Source organism: Nanorana parkeri, unplaced genomic scaffold (assembly GCF_000935625.1).
Source record: "Nanorana parkeri isolate BGI_ZX_2015 unplaced genomic scaffold, ASM93562v1 scaffold1775, whole genome shotgun sequence".
In the NCBI taxonomy this organism is placed as follows: domain Eukaryota; kingdom Metazoa; phylum Chordata; class Amphibia; order Anura; family Dicroglossidae; genus Nanorana; species Nanorana parkeri.
Window position 1 is genome coordinate 272,020 of NW_017308043.1, and position 7,708 is coordinate 279,727.

Sequence of the window (7,708 nt, forward strand, 5' to 3'; positions counted from 1 at the left end):
CTGGGATATGGTAGCAATGAGGTAGGTTGCAGCATAAGATTGACTATCCAAGACCATGCCCCCTGAAGGGATTGCTGTAAGATTACTATTTTTAATATTACTATTCATATTGACTAAGTCTAATTTAAGTGGTGAACGACTTTCTCAAAGTGTGAATTCTTGCACAGGCCCCTAAGAACTGGCTTGTGAACTAATGTGATGTCCATTGTGTCTCAGGTGATGAGGATAGAGCCAAGACTTTGCCATTTGAAGGTGCTGACACCCAAGTACATAGAAAATGTAATATTTTTTTTTACGGCGGGGTAAAGAGAGTCAAGGAGAGAATTAAACTAAGATGTCCCAGTGGACTGCCACAGTATGAGCATGCAATATTATCAGCAAGATGTCGCCCAAGTACTGGAATACTTGAAAGCCTTGCTCACACAAGATGATAAGATAGTGACTGGGAGTAATGCCCTAGGAATGTAGAGAGGCCGAAGGACAGGCAAACAATACTGAAAGTTGAACTCTAGAATGGCGAGCAAGACATTTTTGAAAGTGTGGGTGTACAGGAACGTGAATATGTATGTGCTAGACAAAACAATACATTGCCTGGTTTGATGGCTTGAGTGATTGACCACAGCAACTCCATATACAATATCTTAATCTTTCTGTTTAGAGCTTTCAGAATGAAGACTAGTCTCCTGTTTTTCCCACTAAGAAAAATAAAGAAATGATGTTTAAGACTTCCGTCCTCCTTTGCCTCTTTATCTGCTGCTGCCCCTGAAGGACAAAATTGGCAAAGCCTCCTGCCAAAGAATAGCAAGCCATGCACTGCTCAAAGGTTGTACAATCCTTGTGGCGCCAAGCTTTCCCCTTCCTTGGCTTTGATAGCGAGGTCTTGAATACGTAGCAGCCTTATCACAGCTTGAAGAGGTCCCTTCATCTCAAATGGAGTTCACTACCCTGTCCTTGAGGAGCAGTGGTGGCAATGGGGCTGGAGAGATTTAGAATCTAGCAGGCCCATGGATGTGCATTCATGTCTTTCTTTGTATATATCTCACCTCAATAGTTAAGGTACTTGAATGTATTTTTACACTCTTTGCCAAAAGTCCAGGTCACGGGACATAAAATAGACTCCTGAACAACAACTTCTTACTAATTAGTACAGTAAAATACTTCCACAAACCTACTAAAATGTGGCATGCTCAGCAGCAGAGGCGTAACTAGGAACCTCAGGGCCCGGTGCAAGGAGCCATGAAGGGCCCCCCACGCTGCAGAGCAATGTCCTGCTGGGAGCTGTAGTCCGAAGAGGCAGTGTCGGGGCCTCGGTGGTTACTGGGCTGGGCCCTCTATTTCCTTTCCAGGCCCCTGGCGGTATAACAATAAAGGCATGCTGGGACTTCCAGGGAACTACAAGTCCCATCATGCCCTCATTGTCCTTGTACACCCCCACATATAAATCACCCAGGCAAGGGCGTCCCGAGGCTGGGGGGCACCCGGAGCGGTAACCGAGTGTCACCCCGCCGAGACGTCACCATGCGCGTTCACGTCATCGCGCACACGCGGCAGTATTCTGATACTTGCCGACGGCCATCTTGGTGATGGATGCTGGCAGAGAGAGGAGGGGACAGTCACCCGGCCGGGTCCCCTCCTCTCTCCTGATACTGTCGGGCGATCAGTCCATGACCGAGCGCCCGACTTTTCAGATGCAGGTGACACCAAAATGACTGTTAGTCATTTTGGTGTCACCCCTCCAATGGTGTCACCCGGGTGCGGGCCGCACCCCCCTTGTGACGCCACTGCACCCAGGGAACTACAAGTTCAGCATGCAAGCCCCCTGCAGTAGTTCACTGGGTGATATGTGAGAGGTGTACAGGGACAGTGAGTGCATGCTGGAACTTGTAGTCCCCTGTATGACAGAAGGCTGTTTTAATGAATCCCTCATGAAAATACTAATAATACAACGGCATTATAGTACAGTAACTTTAAAGTTCAACTATATTCTATTCTATGTTTCTACAATGCCATTATAGAACATGGAATAGAATATAGTCCGTTCCAAATTCAGCCATGTTCTGTTCCATGTTCTATAATGGAAAGTACTTACCTGAGCTGTCACGGTCCTCTCGTTCTCAGCTGAAGGAAGCTCAAGCAGGCGCAGGCTGTAAAAAAAACCACATTACCGTGTGGGACAGCGGGCGGGAGAATACAGACGGGGCTCCCTGTAATATCAGGACGGCTGCTGCTGGGTCCTCGCGGCCGTGTTCACTGCCGGCCCGCCCACTTGTCACCTGACTGGCGCCTCCCGCTCGTCCGTCTGCCTTTGCGGCTCGAAGGGGGGAATTCAGCCCTCTGTCATGACAGGATCGAGAGGTGAGCGAACGCCGGTATATGTTCGCTCACCTCCCGATCTACTGAGCCGACCTGTGACAGTCTCATTGTTACAGGTCGGCTAGAACTATGAGGTGAGTGAAAATCACTCACCTCATAGTTCTCCTTTAAGGGTCACGGGAGGAGGTTAGTATATGTCCTCCCGTGACCCAAAGCTCAGTATATCCAGTATATCGCGAGCTTATACTGAGACCGCCGCAGCCGGGACGGATCCCGACATTACTGTCAAGATCCACCCAGCTGCGTGAGTGACAGCTGGCTCTGCCTATCTAGAGGCAGAGCCAGCTGTGCCCTCCCCCGTCCCTTCCGCCACTCAGACTCCTATTGTTCACCATATTACAGATGAACAATCCACACTTTTCAAGGAGACTCCTTTCTCTCTTTGCCACACTCTGGTATCCAACAGATGAGCCAAGAGATTCCTTTCTCTCCTTTCACCCTCTGGTGTGCAACAGATTAAACTTCACTTTTTTCGTTCCTTACGCCTTCTCCTTTTTCATCTCCTCTTTGTTAATACTCAGAAAGAAGAAGATATGCTTCCCATGGTGCAGTATATCAAATAATGTATTTAATAGAAATAAAATCACACTTACAATTGTAATGAAATAATTTGCTTTAAAACACATCCACTGACCCTCCTTCTGTTTGATAGTGATGCTTGTATGGCCTAGCCTCTGATGTGTTTCATCACTTCTGACTTCTTCCAAGGTGACAGCCGACACACAAGCATCATGTTCTACATTAGTTCCTTATATCATGCCCTACAATATTGATTTTGACCACTAGATGTCATTCTTTTAATTTTAATAATAGGGTACATACATCAAGATTATCTTTATTCGGGATTCTTAAATGACTCCTATTAATTGTTGATCTGTAGATCTTATACCTAGAAGATGGAGTATTAATTTATAGTAAACTTTTAATCCAGGTAAGATTATTATTCTATTTTTTTTATTATTTAAAATAATTAAGCCAGCATTGAGAGATTAGCAATTACCCCTAATTACCAATCACTTTCTAATAAAATAATAAAACATATTATACAATAATAATAATATTCACGGAAATTACACTCCATACGGCGCACCTCCTCCCTGCCTCATGCTTGACGCTGCTAGACCGGCCCGCCCGCACCCACGCTCCACACTTACACCTCCTCACTGCCTCACACTCACCGCCCGCCCACATCCACGATCGGCACAGGGACGCGGGGAGAAGAAGAAGTAAGTGTGAGGGGACGCAGGCAGGCCCCTCGCCCACAGTGTGATCGCCTGCACCCGGATCCAGGCACATTATTGCCTGTTTTCCAGTCCAGTGCGATCCGCAAAAATGCTGCGAGCACTATTTTTGCGGATTGCACTGGACCGGAATGTGCCTGCGTTCCAGGTGCGGGCGATCCCACTGTGGATTACGCAATCGACCTTATGGGCACCCATGCGTAAGGATATATAGAATCCAACAAGTATATCCATTTTGTTTCTCTGAGATTTATTTTTTCAATTTATTACCTCTCCAATGTTTCACAGCTCTATCCACATTTTAATCCACAAAATTTTAAGCCTCTTGGGTCCTTATTGTGATATAACGTAAAATGTTTTCATACACAATGTTTAGTGAAGCCATTTTTAATATTGTTAACATGTTCTTGTATGCATATTTTAAGTTGACTTGTGGTTCTCCTAACATACTGCTGCCCACAAGGGCATTGAAGCAGGTATGTAACATGCGTTGTGCCACGGGAAACAAACTCTTTTATATTGAATGTTTTATTATTCATATTAGATTTAAATTGAGTTTTTGCTTCTTTGGTGGTACTATAACATTGTGCACTAATTTATCCCTTAATGTAGGGGCTTTCCTATAGATACAAATATATACATTTGTCCCCAGGTCCAGAAATCCTCTCGCTATCACAGCGGATGCTTTGGTTACTCCATGGGATCAGTTCAACCTTTCCTTCTCTTAAACCTCTTCCTCGCCTGTTCCACAGGATCACTATGAAGGTCATTCTGGTGATTCTCATCACACCAACTGGCCCAGGCAGACATGGTATTCGGACTTCATCATACTTGTGGCAGACTCTCCATGGGCCCTTCCAGATTATCCAGATCTTCTGTTCCAAGGACCAATTTACCTCCCTGCTTCTTGGTAGCTGGCATTATTGGCCTGACTGTTGAAGGATATGGATCTACCTGATTCTGTTGCCCTTACACTTTTGAAAGCTATGAAATCAACTTCTTGCAAAGTCTACCATCGCACCTGGAAAGCATATTGGCATGATGGAAGGAAATTCCATCTCATGAAGTGCTCCATTAGACACTCCTGTCTTTTCTGCAGTCTGAGCTGGATCAACATCTGGCTCTGAGTACCATCAAAGGTCAAATTTCAGCCCTAGTGATTCTTTTTCAAGGACTACTTGCGTCTCATTTTCAAGCCTTTGCATAGGGTCTCATTCACATTGTTCCCCCCTGTACGTTCCCAGGTGATACCATGGGATCTCAGCCTGGTTCTGTTTGTTCTTCAGAAAATGTCCTTTATACCTATCAGGGTATTCTTTTGTCTACTCTTGCTCACAATTTTGCCTTCCTCATTCTAAGGTCTCTTCCCAAGGTGATTTCTTCCTTTTACCTTAACCAGGACATTGTTCTCCCATCTTTCTGTTACTACAAGACATCTAAAGAAGAGTTTCATCCACTGTCTGGATGTAGTGCGCACTGTTTGGATTCACCTTCCAGCTACAGTTTCTTTTAGATTGACTGAAAGTCTTTTTGTAATTCCTGAGAATTCCCATAAGGAACAGACTGCTTCTTGTTCCACTAACTATAGGTAGATTTGGCAGCTCATGATTCAGGCATATAAGCTTAAGGACAAGGCTCCACCCTTTACTGTCAAAGTGCAATGCATTAGATCAGTAGGCTTTTCAGCATCAGGCATGTTTCTCAGATTTGCAAGGCTGCCATCTGGTCTTCTGTTCACAGGTTTGTTTTACCAGGTGGATGTTCAGGCCTCATCTGATACCAGTTTTGGTCATAAGGTTCTTTAAGCATCTCTGTGGGCTCTATTGAGCCTCATTTGTTGACCTGGTGATATTTTGGGCCTGTTAGCAATTTTTTTTTCTTTGATGACCACCCATTAGTTGAACTTCTTTTGGACATAGCAGTGTTGGAGTTATTTTATCTTCTGCCCCCTAATGAACAATTAAGAAAACTTAATTTTTACCTTACCATAAAATCCTTTGCTAGGCGTTCACTAAGGTTGGTACAAAAAACGTTGTGAGCCAGCCAGAGGCATTGTTCATGAGGCCGGCTAAACAACCCCCTTCTCTTTCCTCTAACCCTGTGGTAGTGGCACTTAGACAGTCAGAACCTTTCTCTTACCTAAGCCATCGAGCTTGAAGTCAGAGGTCCTCTAATTCCTCTGCACAGTCGTCTGTGTCCAAGGGGGGGAACCCATTTCTGCACAGATTCAGGTCTGCCTGTAACTGTGTGTAGCTGCATGTAGCCACGTCTTGCCATAGAAGGAGTAGGCTGCAGCATTCAATTACACTTGTCCCTCCTGGGATCAGGTCTCAGCATAAGCATGCATGCCATGTGGATGTGCACGCCCATGTGGATGTCCCCTTAATATCAAGTTAAAGCTTATTTCCAGGCATGACCAAAATTGACCTACCCTCAAATCTTTCACTTCCCCTCCAGAGCATGCCCCAGCAATCATTTTTTTGTTTTATCTTGTCCCCGTAGTGGGAAAGCTTTCATTACTCTGGGAGAAAGGATCAGCAGGGTGATCACCATTGATTACTATAGACATAGACATGCACCCCAAAACTACATAGCCCAAAAGCTCTATGCACTTAAAAATTATGTGGGTAGTCTCCAGTGAGTCAAGGCAGCATTGTTGGATTGGAAAACAATTAAGTCAGCCGTACAGACACACCGTAATAGAACTGGTGTGCTTAGCTAAAAGGCAACTCCTAGGATGGACATAAACAAGGATGAATTATGTAGACAAGGGGAGGTGGAGTTATGAAGTCCAGCATTTGATTACTTTGGCAGGGCGTATAATGCTGCTTGGGATTTCAATCCAGCAGTGCTAACATTCTCAGTACACACCTAGAATTTACAAGCTCAGTGGATTTCTTGCAGGATCAACATGTATTTTTCTGTACGCTCCTTGTTTTTAAAAGGGATACAACATGGGAAAGTGTTCATGTATTGGGGAGATGTACGTTTTGATTTTTTTATGTGCCTCACATACTTATTTTATATTTTTGTTATTGAACTTATTTTAATGGAGCCACTAGAGAATAGAATATCTACTACAATAAACTGCCTTAACTGTTAAAATATGTTATTGGACATATAAAGGTTGCACTGTTTTTAATGAACCAGTTGACTTAAAAACTTGCATTGTCCATTCACAAGCTGGAAAGATGTATTGATGGATTAACAGTGGGTTACTGGGGGCAGAGCGTTCTGTTTCAGGTTTTTCTTTTTTCTGACCTCTATAGGTTGAACTCGATGGACTGTTGTCTTTTTTCAGCCTGACTAACTATGAAGCAACAAGTTGTATCACTTCTAACTATAGAAAAGTAAGGTTAGCATTGTTGCCCAATAGGGATTGCAAAGCCAGCTGAACAAACATACACATTTTCCTAGCACATAGGACACCCACACTTACATATTTCAGCAATTAATTAAGTTGTTTGCCTTTCATATGATTCAAGTGATCTTTTTTACATGTACACTGTAGCTACAAAAAACAAATACTATACAATAGAATTTTCCCATAAAGATTTGTGTTCAGTAGTCCCAGGCAGGATATAAGGAATGATTTAAAGCCCAGCTGGAATAACATAAGATATACAGTCAAGAAGACATTGTACAAACAACCTCCATTTCTATAGGCATACCTCTGTTTAATTGATAACACTAGTTGTGCAGTGTGTCTAGATAGCACTGTGCAGTATAATAGGCGCAAGAGTTGGACCCAGTGCTTTCAATAATTTACACAGAACTGGTCTAACACCTCCAATCCTTCTCTGCAATACAAGTCTGAGTGAATGTACTTGTGCTGAGGTGTGTGGCTGTTACTCAGCTCTGCCAAGATAAAGAATTAGAGAGGGAGAACAGTAGGCAGCATTTTCTTTGGAAAAAAAAAAAAGTATTTGCATTATGTTTCTTGACAACTGGGTAACTGTAGAAGTGTATTGTAAATGCTTACTGTATGCACGGATCATTAAACTGGCATTCACAAACTGAAGCTCATGTAAACTAAGCCTAGAAGAAGAAAACAAATTACAGTTAGTGCTATTTGGCTTCATCTTTTATTCCCT